This window comes from Herpailurus yagouaroundi, unplaced genomic scaffold (genome assembly GCF_014898765.1).
Source record: "Herpailurus yagouaroundi ecotype Mexico unplaced genomic scaffold, PumYag 189, whole genome shotgun sequence".
Classification (NCBI taxonomy): Eukaryota; Metazoa; Chordata; class Mammalia; order Carnivora; family Felidae; genus Herpailurus; species Herpailurus yagouaroundi.
The window spans coordinates 1486820-1502338 of NW_024412420.1; the positions used below are offsets into that span (position 1 = coordinate 1486820).

General features: G+C 42.7%; 1 long non-coding RNA gene across 1 annotated transcript; it reads right to left on the reverse strand.

Annotated features, from left to right (window-relative positions):
• Positions 1-1290: 1290 nt before the first annotated feature.
• On the reverse strand, positions 1291-13281 carry LOC121044679 (uncharacterized). Its single transcript, XR_005797428.1, has 3 exons — positions 13236-13281; positions 12130-12237; positions 1291-1494 (listed from the first exon to the last, which is right to left on the reverse strand). It is a non-coding gene; the product is annotated as an uncharacterized LOC121044679 (long non-coding RNA).
• Positions 13282-15519: the final 2238 nt, after the last annotated feature.

Consider the following 15519-nt stretch of genomic DNA (forward strand, 5'->3'; position numbering starts at 1 on the left):
TGGGAGAAAATCTTCATGGCCCTTAGATTTGGCAATGGCTTCTTAAATATGATACCAAAGCACAAGTGACAAAAGAAAAAAATAAATAAATTAGACTTCACAAAATTAAACACTTTTGTGCATCAAAAGACATTATCAAGAGAGTGAAAAAGCAACCAAAAGAATGGAAAAATCTTGCAAATCACATATCTGATAAGGGTGTAACATCCAGAACATATAAAGAACTACAACTCAATAACAGAGAGACAAATGTCCAATTTAAAAATGGGCAAAGAATCATGAATAGATAGTTCTCCAAAGAAGATATACAAATAACCAAAAAGCACATGAAAAAATGTTCAGCATTATTAATCATTAGGGAAATGCAAATCAAAATCATAACTAGATACTACTTCATACCCACTAGGATGGCTAGAATTAAAACAAAACAAAACCAAGTGTTGACAAGGATGTGGAGAAATTGGAGCACTTTCATATCCTGTTGGGAATCTAAAATGGTGCTGTCCTTCAAAAGGCTAAACAAAGAATTACCTTATGATCCAGGAATTCTACTCCTGGGTATATACCCCTAAGAATTGAAAACAGGATTTAAACAGACAGTTGTAACCTATGTTGATTACAGCATTATTCACAATAGTTAAATGGTAGATACAACCTGAGTGTCCATCAACAGATGAATGAATAAACAAACTTTGGTTCATATGTACAAGAGAATATTATTCAGCCACAAAAAGAAACAAAGTTCTGATATATATTACAACATGGGTAAAACCTGAAGGCATTGTGCTAAGTGAAATAAACTAGATACAAAGGGACAAATATTGTATGATTCCACTCACATAGAATGTCTAGAATAGGAAAATTTTTAGATCCAGAAAGTAGGCTAGAGGTTACTAGGGGCTGAGGGAAGGGGGAAATGAGGAATTATTGCTTAATATGTGCAGTTTCTGTTTAGGATGATGAAAATGTTTTGGAAATAGATATTGCTGATGCACAAAATGTGAATGTACTTAATGCCACTGAACTGTACAATGAAAAATTATTAAAATGGTAAATTTTACATTATATATGTTTTACCACAATTAAAACTTTTTTACATGATTGGGGCACCTGAGTGGCTCAGTCAGTTAAGCATCTGACTCTTGATTTTGGTTCAGGTCATGATCTCAGGGTTTGTGGGTTTGAGCCACTTGGGATTCTTTCTCTCTCTGCTCTTCCCCCAATTTCTCTCTCTCTCTCTCTCTCTCTCTCTCTCTCTCTCTCTCTCCCTCTCTCTCTCTCAATAAAGAAAGAAACTTAGAAAAATGTTTTTACATGATTAAAATGGCAATTTTTATGTTGTATATATTTTACCTCAGTTAAAAAAAAAGGTAATGGGTCAGCACTGCTGCAAGGTCATAAAATACCTTCAATGTGAGCTTGAAAAAGGGTCCTCTTCCTCTGGGTGAAATTGAGTGGAGTGCCTTCATTTTAGCTCCCATTTAGTCTCTCAACCTGTAAGATGCATTTGGGGAGTGAACAGCCTATGCAACCATACATGGTGACCATGTGCTACATTTTCTATTTCTGTCTGTTTCTGGTTGGTGAAAATCATGTTGGGTCTTCATTCTGTTATCCAATATACTTGCCATCTCCCCCAGTTTGGTGATACCTACAGAGCTGATACTATGCCATCTTCCACACCATTGATTGAAAAGTCAAACTGGGCAGAACTCTGTGGCTCCTCAGTAGAGCCCTCCTGCCAGACTTCTACTGACTTGGACAAACACCCTTAGGGTATGACAGTCTAACTGCCACTCGTCCTACTTGTGCCTCTGGAATAATACATATATCATCATGCTGTGTCCTGCCTCCTTCCTCGCTAGTATTCTCCACATTTTCCCACATTGTCCTCAAAGATTTCTTGAGAACTAGATCAAAGTCTTCACCAAACTCCAGACACAGGGTATCTCCTTCATCTGCCAGTCTGGATATCCTATTACAAAAGAAAATGAGATTTTTTTTGGCCTGCATGCATCTTTAAGGGGATGGGATAAAGCAGGGAAATGGTTTCCCAATTTGAGCATGGCTAAAAATAACCTGGAGGGTGACTGTTAGGCTCTGCCCAAAGAGATTCAGATTCAGGAGGTCTGAGTGGGGCCCCAGCACTTGTATTTCTGGTAAGTTCTCAGTGATGGTAAAGCGTGGTCCAGAGACCACATTTTGAGAACCACTGATGTATGGGGGCAAAGGAAATGCTTTGGAGTCAGGTAGACCTTAACTTGTTTGCATGTCAGTTTCTTTGAAATCAAGATAGTAATCCCACCTAATATGGTAGCTGTGGATTAAAAAGAGAATGCATAGAAACACTTAGCTTGGTGCCTAGCACATAAGTGATCAATAAACATTGACATATTAATATATCTCGTAATGAATCTGGGCTGGCTGCTTTTCTGAGCCACTCACACACCATTGCTAGATCATCCATCTGCACATTGGAGCAGGGGATTGGTCAGTTACTGGCCTCAGTTTTTCTTGGGTTAATCTGGGTAGTGGGTAGGTTTCAAAATTGGTTACCTGAAGAAAGTGGATTGATTAACTAAGAAAGAAAAGAGAATAAACCCTTCAAGTGGGAGGAAGGAGCCCTGGCTGAACTGGGGGAGGATTCCTCTACCCTCTGTTTCTCTTTTGTCTCTTAGCTGGTTACTTATAATACTGTCAGAATCTTACTTTCCAAAGCCCATTCATAGATAGCAAGTCAAGAAGATGGGTGCCCAGCCAAGCCTGGCTCCCAGGCAGGGCAAACCTCTGCCCTAGATGGATGGGACTCCCAAAGCAGACCTCTGCCTCACCCTGAGCATCCTCATTCCTGACACACCTCAGATACTGGGCTTCCTGCCTTACTCTTGAGATGCATGTTTCAAAACTGAGATGTCACAATATTCTGTGTTTGTTCCTGCCTGGTGCTTCTGTCTCAGTGGCAGTCCCCAGGCTCAGAGGTTGAGTAGGACTGATGGACAGAGCCAGCCAGGCAGCAGATTCATCCACCACCTCTACTCTCCTCTCCCAAGTCCACAGGCCTAGGCCTGAGAGGCCCCTCCCACCTCCCCCTTGCCCCCCCCCCCAAACTCCCAAGCTCTGAAAGGAGAAAAATGTCCAAAACCTCCAAGAACTGTAGGAGCAGAGCCTGCCCCAGAACATGCTTCTCAGTACCTTGGTGCTGCAGGTACAACAAAGCAGTGGCTCTGGGGCTAGACTGCTTCTTTGTTGGCTCTGCAACCTTGGATATGTTAACAAAGCTCCTGATACAACGCAGTTTCCTCTTTTGTCAAATTGAAGCTAATGATCTTACCTGCCTCAGAATTGCCGAGAAGATTAAATGATTTTTTATGGCTAGTGCTTAGGACAGATCCTGACACATGGGAAACTCTTAGTAATATTGATTTCATTACTAGTAGTTTCTGGGCCAGAGTTTTTTAAACTAATGGTATTTCCCCATCTGTAGTGGGTTCAACCGTGTCTCCCTCTCCCAAAGGTATATCTAAATCCCATCCCCTGGTACCTGTGAAAATGACCTTATTTGGGTAGGCTGTTAAGGATCTCAAGGTGATATCACCCTGGATTTAGAGTGGGCCTTAAATGTAATGAGTGGTGTCCTTACAAGAGAAAGGACACAAAGAGAGGCACAGAGTCATAAAGGCCATGTGAAGAACAGATTTATGCCTGCCACAAGCCAAAGAAGTGGAGCCATCGGAAGCTGGAATGAGGAAGGGAAGATTCTTCTTTAGAATTTTCAGAGGGGGTGTGGCTCTACAGGCAACTTGATCCCCAACTCTGGTCTGCATAACTGTGAGAGAAAAAATGACTATCATTTAAAGCACCAGGTCTGTGGTGAGTTGTCACGGCAGCCCTGGGAAATGAATACACCTTTCTTTCCAATTGTCCAGAGGCCCTGCCCAGGCTCACTCTCTCTTGCAAGGGTCTGTTCACATTTCTCTCTCCTCCCAGCAAAAACACCCACCTCTTGGGGAAATTTACCTTGATGTGAAGTGGAAAAAAATATGATAATTTAGCTAAAAAAAAAGTCTTTCCCTCTGAGCATTAAAAACTTTCCCTCACACGCCTGCATTCCAAATGAAGCTTTCTTGGTGGAATGTGGGTCTGAAGATTTTCAAGGCCTTCTTGGTCTCCCTGGCTGGGCTGGCTCACTCTGCAGAGGGCACTTCTGCCCAAACACTGACCAGACCAAAAGGTCATGAGAAACCTCTTTGTGCTGCTTGGTCTGTAGGGCAGGCTTGGTACATCATTGTCCAAATAAATATTTATTGACTTAAGAGATAAGGGATGGGTTTTGCTGATGTCCCCACCTTTACCCTAGTCTTAGAAAATTCCATGAGAAGTGAAAACATGTCCATACCCAGAGTTGTACACAAATGTTTAGAGAGGCTTTATTTACAATAGCCAAATCTGGAAACGATACAAATTCCATCAACGGGTGACTGAATAAATAAATGGTGGTATATCCCTATAGTGGTATACTACTCAGCAATAAAAAGGACTAATCTATTCACCAGTATAGGTGAATCTCAGAGTCATTATGCTGAATGGAAGAAGCCAGACACAAAAGAGTACATACTATACTATTCCATTTACATGTAATTCTAGAGAACAGAAAATTAATCTATCGTGACAGGAAGACTAGAAGCTGCCTGGGGCTGGGGTAGAGGGAAGACTGGCTGCAAAGGGGCAGGAGGGGACTCTTGAGGGTGATGGAAATATTCTGCATCTTGATCACGGTTATGGTTACACTGATGTATACATTTATCAGAACTCATCAAATCAATACTTTAAATGGGTTCAGTTTATTGTATGTAAATTATATCTCAATAAAGTTGATTAAAAAGAAAACTCTGTAAGCTGTGGGCCCTAAATACTACATCCTCTACTTCAATAAAAATAGAATATGCATCTTGCATGTGGAGAAGTCTACATTTTAAAAAAAAATTTTAATGTTTATTTTTGAGAGAGAGAGAGACAGAGCATTAGTAGAGGAAGGGTAGAAAGAGAGAGGGAGACACAGAATCCAAAACAGGCTCCAGGCTCTGAGCTGTCAGCAGAGATGGATACGGGGCTCAAACTCAGGAACAGCGAGCTCATGACCTAGGCCAAAGTTGGACGCTCAACTGAGTCACCCAGGTGCCTCGAGAATTTATTTAGACAACAGATATGTATTGAACACCAGCCCAGTGTGTGGGCATCTGGTTGGCACTGGGAGGTCCATAATGTAGGGTGTGCCCTCAGGAGGCCAGGGCTGAAACAGAGCTTGCCAATTTCCCAAAGACAGATGAGCTAGGATGAAAAGAATGTGCCAAGGGAAAAGAATGGGTCATCAGTGCTACCTTGACTGAGATGCTTGTTACAAGTATTAAAAATGCCTGGGCTCCATCCCTGACTTAGAAATGCTGAAAAGGCCTAGGAATCTTTGTTTTTAATAAGTGTCCCAGGGAAATCTTCACATTGGGTAAATTTAGAGAAAATGGTCTCTATTTCAGGCAGAGGTGGGAATCACACCGCCCCCCCCCCCCCCCCCCCCCCAATTTAGAGGACTTTGAACTAGAAGAGCCTGTGAAGGGTAACCCTTCCCACCCACCTACCTACCTACCTCTGGCCAATGGGAATCTGCCAACTCCTTCTTCCTCTCTGCTCCTGGAGTCTCAGCCTGTCTACCAGAAATTCCCCTGTTTAGTTAACTCTCTCCCCCTTCAGAAGCTCCTGACTTTTTGGTCATCTTGGGAAAAATAGAAAAAAGTTCCCTCTCCCCAAATCCCACTATCTTTCAGAAGGGTAAATGTTTTATTAAGCAGTTCTGCAACTTGGGTCAAACATGTCGGTCCTTTGACTAGGCAGTGTTTCTGCTCCTCTGGCCTGAGAATTCAATGCTAACCTAACCTAGTGAACACATTCCCCATGGTCAGAGTGGTAGGTGTGAAGCTGTTGGAGGGGGTGGGGGGGATTCCTTCCTCTGTGCATTCAGGCCACAGGGAGAGGTGGTCACCATGTCAATGAGCACTCTCTACTCTGCAAGCAGACATTTTGTTTTCATGAGCAAAACCCCAACACATCAGGAGGATGTGTGGTAGCAGTGGGGACACAACATTCAGAAAAGTTCTATGTCACAGCTAGAGATCACCCAGTACCTCAGGGTCAGCAGCTAGACACCCTTCCCAAAGTTGGCCAGGACTTTGGGCAAAAGGCAAGCATTCAGGCCTTAGCTGCTATCCTTCTCCCAGAAAAGGAAAACTGTCCCCTCTTTGAAAACATGCCATGGTGACCATATTTTAAAATCCCAAATCAGGGGGCAACTGGGTGGCTCAGTCAGGTCATTATCTCTCAGTTTGTGAGTTCGAGCCCTGAACTGGGTTTGCTGCTGTCAGCTCAGAGTCTGGAGCTTACTTCAGATCCTGGTCGTCCCCACCCACCCCCCACCCACCCCCCACCCCCCCGCCATTCCCCTGCTCTCTCTCTCTTTCTCTCAAAAATAAATAAACATTAAAAAATAGGGGTACCTGGGGGGCTCAGTCAGTTAAGTGTCAAACCCTTGGTTTCGGCTCAGGTCATGATCTCACAGTTTGTGAATTCAGGCCTGTGTTGGGATCCTCACTGACAGTGCAGAGCCTGCTTAGGATTCTCTCTCTCTGACCCTCCCCTGTTCATGTGCTGGCACACATTCTCTCTCTGTCAAAATAAATAAACTTTTTTTAAAAACCTATAAAAATAAATAAAATAAAATAAAACAAAATAAAATCCCAAATCACGACATCATGCTTGATAAAAAAATTTGTAGATTGATTGATGCAAAAAGTCAATCAAAGTTAAACATATATAAATTATGTTGTAGTTACATACAGAATAAATTATATTTCTGGAAAAGAATGCAATCAAGGCAAGACACTGTCTTGAAAATCTAGGCCAGTGATTCTAAATGGGGGTGATTTTGACTCCCAAGGGATATTTGGCAATGCTTGGAGACATTTTTGGTTTTTACAACCTAGGGTAGGGATGAGACCAGGAATGCTGCCAAACATTCCACAACAGGACAGCTCCACAATAAAGGATCAGCCAGTCTAAATGTCAGCCTGTGCCCAGGTCGAAAAACCCTGGTCTAGGCTCTCTGGTGCTGTACCTGTGGACCCCAGGGTGTTGGCCCTGGCATTGGTTTCTGTCCTACTTACTTTGGTCCTGGCCTTGGCGTTGTTGTCAGAAGGGAGAGGCTTGGGACCCCTTGGCTCTCTGCTGCTTCCTCTCTTGTCAGCAGATATAAGGAGGCAACTGCCTTTGAAGAGGTGCCCAGGAACCAACCCAAGCATGATGAGAGTCAGGCAAGGTGTTGCATGAGTATCTCCCCTGGAAGAGCGTCCAGAGCAGAGACCAGCTGCAGCAAGGGGCAGGAAGGAGCACTGGATTTGAAGGGTTCTAGTTCTGCTTGACTCTGCTTCTGACTTGGTCACTTAATCTCTGCGCTTCAGTTTCTTCAGTTCCTCCTCTGGGCACAGGTGCCTGTTCTTGCCTTCCTCACAGGGTTGTTGTGAGGGTCAGGGGAGATGAAGGGTGTGACTGGGTTTTGGAAAACTCAAAGGTCAGGCAGTACCAACCCACCGAGCAGCCTGTGTGTGTGGATACAGGAGTTTCCCAGGTGGCCAGCAAGAGGTGGGAGGATAACTCTGGGCTGAGAGATCAGAATGAGTAGCCTGTGGGGTTACAAACAACCAGGTACTAACGGAAGGAGAAAGAGGGGATGGAGAAGGAGGGGATGGGGGTGGCTGGCAGCACAGTGCTGGGCAGCAGATGGAGCCTTCGTTTGAGGATTCTGTTTTCTTTTGTAGCTCTCACACAGAGGGGGCAGGTGCTGTATAGCTGTCCAGGAGTCCCAAAGTTTTTAGGAATTTAGGAATTTGGAAAAAAAGTTTCTTACTTATAAAACTTTCCTAAGTTCTCCCTTTTTTTTAAAGTTTTTTTTTTTTTTTACTGTTTATTTACTTTTGAGACAGAGACAGAGCGTGAACAGGGGAGGGGCAGAGAGAGAGGGAGACACAGAATCTGAAACAGGCTCCAGGCTCTGAGCTGTCAGCACAGAGCCTGACGCAGGGTTCGAACCCACGAACTGTGAGATCATGACCTGAGCCGAAGTCGGAAGCTTAACTGACTGAGACACCCAGGTGCCCCCTAATATCTCTTAATCCATAATCTTTGGCTATGGTTTTCTTTTCATGCACATGTGTGGGAGAGAACATCTAGTTTGTTCCCACAAATTTCTGTTGTTAGATATTTAATTTTGTTCCAACTAATGTTCATTATAGACCTTTCAGTTATTCCAAATTTGTGCCAATATATAAACATAGAGAAGAAATAGCTACAAAAGAATTAGAAATTTAAAACTAGATTTAAAACACCTTAAAAAGGTGGACAGAAACGCTTAAAGATATCTAAAGGTTGCAAAACCACTTCACAAGGAACTAAAAATATGAATATGTTCAGAACATCAGCTGTGGGTGTAAGTGTTCATCACTTCACAACCATGCTCCTAATCAACCTGCATTGGGCCAAAAACACAGCACTCACTCACTCCAGCATCTCCTTCCCGAGGTTGACCTATAGCACATGTGGCCTGAACCCTTGAACTACACAGGGGTTAGAGGCACCCACCCCTGCACAGTCGAAAATCTGCCAATAACTTTCGGCTCCCCCAAAACTTACTATTAATAACCTACTGTTGACCAGAAGGCTTATGGTAACACAAACAGTCGGTTAATATATATTTTGTTTGTTATATATATTATTTACTGTAATCTTACAATATAGTAAGCTAGAAAAAAGAAAATGTTACTAAGAAAATTGTAAGGACAAGAAAATACATTTACAGTACTGTGCTGTATTTATTAAAGAAAAATATCCATATATAAGTGGACCTGCACAGTTCAAATCCTTGTTAAGGATGTAAGTAGAAATGAGCATGTGTGTGTATAAATTTTTTTAGAGGCAGCAGTGGAGTATAGTGGTTGTACTTTCTGCCCAGAAATTACAAAGAGACCCCTTTTTACCAGCAGTATAACCCTGGGGCTGTTACTCAATTTCTCTTGACTTTGGTTTTTTCATCTGTAAGAGATGGATAATAACGATGGTATGTGAGAGGGACACTGAAGCCAGCCAGAGAAAGAGCTCCCAATGGCTAAAACTGGAACAATTTGAATGACACAATAAATAACGTAAAACTGGATTTTAACCCAAAGTATAAAATAAGTATTCATGAGGTTGTACTGATATAAATAAATGACTAGATGCATTAAGAAACGTTAAAGAAGAGATAAATCTACTGTGAAGAATTCCAAATACTGTTTGTAGATGCTCTTCCCTCAAGGAGGCCAGTGTAACCCCACTCCTGACACTCCAGCTATGCAGGGTGACTTCCTCCCAACTACTGCAGGGGAGGGGAGAACAGAGGAACTTAATAGGAGAAACCTAGCAAACACTCAGCCAGGTGGTCAAGGTCAACATCATTAGTGATAAGTCATCTTGATAATACAAACCTTTGATAGGATGTGATGAGAAGGGCACTTCACCTCTGAGGCCTTCCTCCCCCAAATCCATAAGCCTAGTCTAGTCATGAGGGAAACATCAGACAAACCCCAATCAAGGGGGGTCCTACAAAATACCTGACTGACACTCCTTAAAACTGTCAAGGTCATCAAAAACAAGGAAAGTTGGAGAAACTGTCTCAGCAGAGAGTGGCCTAAGGAGACATGACTAAGTGTAATGTGATATCCTGGATGGGATCCTGGGGCAGAAAAAGGATATTAAGTTAAAACTAGGGGAATCTGAATAAAGTATGTGTGGACTTTAATTAATAATAATGTAAAATATCTATTCGTTGTGACAATTATATTAATGTAAGATGCTAACAATAAGGGAAACTAGTGTGAGCAATATGGGAATTCTACGTACTATCTTTGCAACTTTTCCATAAATCTATTCTAAAATAAAAAGTTTATTTTAAAAAGTGGATAATAGGGGCACCTGGCTGGCTCAGTCAGAAGAGCATGTGACTCTTGAGCTCGGGGTCGTGAGTTCAAGCCCCATGTTGGGTGTAGAGATTACTTAAATAAATAAAACAAAAAAAAATTAAAAGTGGATAATAGTGTTTATGTTATGTTGTTGCTTTCAGTAAGGGAATTTATATCAAGCATTTAGCATACTGGCATATGACAAGTGTTTAAAGTTAGTTATTACTTATCATTATTGTTTCTATTTCTATTTTTCTTATTAAAAATAGCAATACAGGGATGCCTGGGTGGCTCAGTCAATTAATTATTAATTAATTTCAATTAATTAATTTCAGCTCAGGTCATGATCTCATAGTTTGTGAGTTCGAGCCCTGCATTGGGCTCTGCACTGACAGAGCAGAGCCTGCTTGGGATTCTCTCTCTCTCTCTCTCTCTCTCTCTCTCTCTCTCTCCACCCCTTCCCCACTTGTGCGCGCGCTCTCTCTCTCTCTCTCTCTCTCTCTCTCAAAATAAATAAATAAACATATATATATATGTATGTAATAGCAAAACATACTCATAATAGAAAATTTTACATACAAAGAAAAACATAAGCCAAAGAAAATAAGGAAGAATATCCACAATCTTACCCTGTCTGAGACAACTACCAATCACACCTTGCTGTGGGTCCCTTCAGATATGATTAACTGTAAAATTTCGATCACAACATATATACAATTTGGTATACATTGGTATATATTTGGTATATATGGTGGCCATAATTCAGTTAAGTAATTTTTGTTGCTTTGTTACAAGTCTTTGCTCTTACAAGTACTCAAGAACATAAGTAATGGGCTAAATATTAGTTAGGGAGAAAAAAAGAAAACCCTGAAAAATTATAAAAATTGGGCACTAATGCTTAAATATGCACAAAGGGTATTCAATGGTTCATCAAAACAACCCTCATCTGAAAAGCCAATAACTGACTTTTCTACATCTATTTTGTTTCATAATTTTAAAAAAGTATTTTCTAAAAGTAAAGAAAAAAAGAAGATAATCTAGCAAAATGTTGACACTAGTTATCTGTTTTGTTTCCTTTGCATCTGGCTCTTGACTGCCAGATTCTCTACAAGGAGGATATTTTACTCTAAAGCAGCAGGAGTAGAATCCAGAATGATGGCAAGGCTGTCTTCAGCCTCTCAGCTGGGCTCCTGGGTGGCTAAGTGGGTTTGAGACAGAGCCCCTCAGTACAGGCCCTCTGGGTGGGTGAGGCCTCCAGTGGTGTGTAGGGACATGCTGGCAAATTTTAGGCGCTGTCCATAAGAGGGAAGGATGATATAGAAGGTAGCACTACTGCTCTTTCCAGAAACCCAGAGAAACCAGAGTGCCTGCTCTCTTATTCGGTGGCCCCTTCCCATTTACTAGAGCCAGCTCACTTGATCCTCCCACAGTCTGGGAAGCAGGTAGACTCCTCTCCCCTGCACTCGATCTGCTCTTCCTGAGGTCCCCGGTGACCTCTAATTGCCCCCCTCCCCTAATCATTTACACTCTCCTCCTTGACACCTTTGCCAGTATTTTACATTGCTGACCTCTCCCTTGCTCTTTTTCTGCCAGGACTGCACTGTGTCTTAGACAACTCTAACCGGCTCTTCTTGGGCTGCATCGCTGCTTTCCTTTCTCCTTTCCCACACCTTCCAGACTCTTCTCTGGGCTTCCTTCTTTTCTCTTTCTAGGAATTCGCCCTTAGTGGCCTTATCGACTACCAGTATAAGCCCCCCACCATGCACTGATGTGTTCGAAATCTTTAGCCCCTGTATTTCGGCTTTTTTTTAAATGTTTCTTATTTTATTTTTGAGAGGTGAGGAGGGGCAGAGAGAGAGAAGGAGACAGAAGATCCAAAGCGGGCTCTGTGCTGACACCAGATAGCCCAATGCGGGGCTCAAACTCACAAACAGTGAGATCATGACCTGAGCCAAAGTTGGATGTTTAATCGACTGAGCCACCCAGGTGCCCAGATACCCTGTATTTCCAACTTCAGTCTTGTCATGACTGAAAGGAACCTCTGGCTGGCTTAAGCAGAGAGGGGATTTATTAGAAGGATGGATCCACTCACCATCTTGAAGGAAAGGCTGAAGATCCAGGCTTAGAAATGATGGAGGCTGGAGCAGTTCTGGGAGCCAAGCAGTTGGTGCAGGTGAATAACTCCTTCAGGGCATGAAGACTGAAGAATGTAGGATAAGAATGTTACCTACCATGTAGCGTTTGTTGAATCTTAAGTGATCGGTACAGATAAGCAAGTTGAGGCCCCATAACATAATTAAATTCCCTTTCCTTTCATTCTTCCTGTCATTATGCTCAAGATGAGAATTGTGGGAAGACACCATCTAATATGATCTTGGCTGGGGCAGACAGATCCCCTTCACTGACAATCCCACCAAAATCCTCAGTGGAAATGATTCTTTCCCCTAAAACTATACTAGGGTTCTTTTTATTATTTTTTTTAAGGTTTATTCATTTTTGAGAGACAGAGTGTGAGCAGGGCAGGGGCAGAGAGAGAGACACACACAGAATCTGAAGCAGGCTCCAGACTCTGAGCTGTCAGCGCAGAGACCGATTTGGGGCTCGAACCCATGAACCGTGAGATCATGACCTGAGCCGAAGTCAGACGCTTAACCTATGGAGCCACCCAGGCGCCCCTATACTGGGGTTCTGCACATGAAAAGGGGGAGTGGACTCAGGGGATGCAAAATGACAAATGTTTAACATATTCCTGCCCAGAAACGTCCTTAACTCCTGCCTCTTTCCTGCTCCACTTCTCCTAAATACTATTCTAATAAATTCCCTGCCTGCATAAGTGATCTCCTTGCTGCCACTCTTCACCCCAAAATCTTCCCACCCCACCACTAGTCATCTTCTAAAATACAAATCTGATTAGCCCAGCTCTGTTCCCTCCTAAAAACCTGTTATGGCTTCCCCATTGACCTTAGATAAAGGTGTGGGGGTTTTTTTTGTCTCAATTCAACTTTTATTACCCTCATTATACACAGGTGTGTAGACAAAAGCTTTTTATCAGCTAACTACATGAAAAGATATATATTGTACGTAATTCATGTGATCCAATAAGGGCAAAAGCAGAGGACTAGAGTTTTCCCCTTAAGAAGAAAAAATTCAGATCTATGAAAAGGACAATGCTAGTTTTAAAAAATTGTGTTTACTTACAAGCATTCAGAATGTCAACAAAACAGCTGCAACTTCCCCCCCCCAACTGCAGAATGAACAGAAAAACATTTCACAGAAGCTGCATCAAAAACAACTAAAGATGAAAAAACTACCATCCCCATGGATATCTAATTTGGGGTGTGCACCAACAAGAGCCTGCTTTAAATTCCCATGCCAATTTACAGCCTCCATACTGTACCTACCAAGGTTAGTAGCTACTGAAAAATACCATGGGGATAAGGCTAGCTAAAGATGCGTTCAGTAGTGTGTAAACTCTATTTAAAAAAAACAAACAAAAAGGAACAGCTGTAAATTTTTTTCTTTAAAAATAGTGAGTTCTGGGGGGTTAAATGCTTTATGGACATGGGAAAAAACTGCCCTAGAACCAACTTTTTCATCATCACCATCTCCTTACCTAACTTCTTTTTCTTATTTTTGGCCAGGATCACTCCCGTTTTTGCCTCATCAGCTTTCCTGTAGCTCAGTATGCAGCAATATCCTTTTTTCCTATCTTTTCCTTCAGCTTAGCAGCCTTCTTCTCATGAGGCTGCCTGTTATCTGCAGCAGTGCTATTCCACGTCCCTCCCAGGTCCTTTGCAACATCACCAATGGACAAGCCCAGATGTTCTCCTTTGATTTTTGGATGATACTCAGAACAAAACAAGGCCAAAGGCCAATCTTGGATACACTGGGATCCTTGAACTTCCCTGTTATTTCCCCTGTAGGGGGGGATGGATACAGGTTTTCATGTCTCATACTGAGCCTTGTTGGTCTTTACCTTGTCTTCAAATTTTCCTTTCTCTTTAGAAGACAAGTCTTCCACCTTTCTGAGCACTATTTAGAAAACTTTGAAAAGTTGACTGAAACATCTTTGCACTTTGTCTTGTGCTCCTCCTGGCAAGTTTGCAGAAAGAATGCATATGATGATGTTCTGCCTCTCAGAATCCCTCTTAGGATCTCCTTTGCTCCTGTTTCCCTATTTTTCCTCAGTGAGGCTCAGGTCACCCAGTGCCTGTCTGACTCTCAAGTGCCCTGGCTATTTCAGTGGAGCTCAATGTACTACACTGGCTGTCTAGGTAAAGTTATTAACATGACTTACAAGGCCCTTCTAAACTTTTACCTTCCCACGAAACTTCATTTTCTGTCGCTGCAGCTCTGCTGTTCCTCAAACATGTTCTCTGTGCCTTTGTACAGGTTATTCCCTTTTCCTGAAATACCCTTTTCACATTCTCTGTCTCTCAGGATCCCATACGTATTCATCTTTCAAAGATGGGCTCAGATGTTATCTGCTCATGGAACCTTCCTTAACAAGGCAGGATGAGTTGGTAACTCCCTCTTTTGTACTCTCATCATACCCAGTATGGGTTTAGATTACAGCCCTGAGCACGTTTTATTACTGCATTTGTTTACAAGTCTGTCTCCCCCACTAGATTGGGAGCTCCCTTCAAGAAGAGCCTCGGTTTTCCTCTGCTTCATTCTTCTAGTGCTTAGCACTGTGCCTAGAATGTAGGGTTCAGTGAATCTTAAGTGAACTATACAGAAAACTGAAGCCCAAAGAGGTTAAGTCACACACCTAGAAGAAGTAACCAACCTGATGGAGGGATTTGGAGAGAGAGATGTGATACATCAGATGGTGCTTTTTATAGTCTAGGCAGTTGCTAAGGACTGTTTGCCCCCCACCTCCCACCCATATACAGGGTGGTAGTCGCCTATTTATTCCCTTGGGAAATTTCCCTTTGGGAAAATTGGGCTCAAACTCAAATAGTCAGGAGAGATTTAAGTTAAAGAAGAGCAAGGCCTTCTTGTTCCTAGACAAAAAAAGTGAGCTGACTCGGAATGCATGGACTTGACCTCTGGGGGCTTTTAAAAACAAGAGAGACTTTATCAGGAGGACTAATTTCCAAGTCCTGTTAGAAGTAGACAAATGTCCGAGTCTGAAGAGTCAGCCTCTTGAGGAGGCCCACATGGAGCAGAGGAACCAGCCAGAGAACTCCAGTGTCTCCAACCTTGTTCCCATTGAGCTCAAGGATGTTTGGGGGAGGGGAGACAGATGAGGGAGCCCTTGCTAATTAAGCCTCTACCCATGAGCGAATGTGAGGCTAATAAGGCAGCCCCATTCCAGGGCACCTCCACACCAAGCCAGCCGGTCTGCCTGTTTATTGCCCGTATGGAGATCATTAATGCCTCCTGACACTGGGGTCATTCCTGGGGTCAATCCCTGAGCCCGTTCTGCAAAACAAGGGGAAATGAACTTCCCAGCACATGTGGCTCAAGCTTGGCGGGG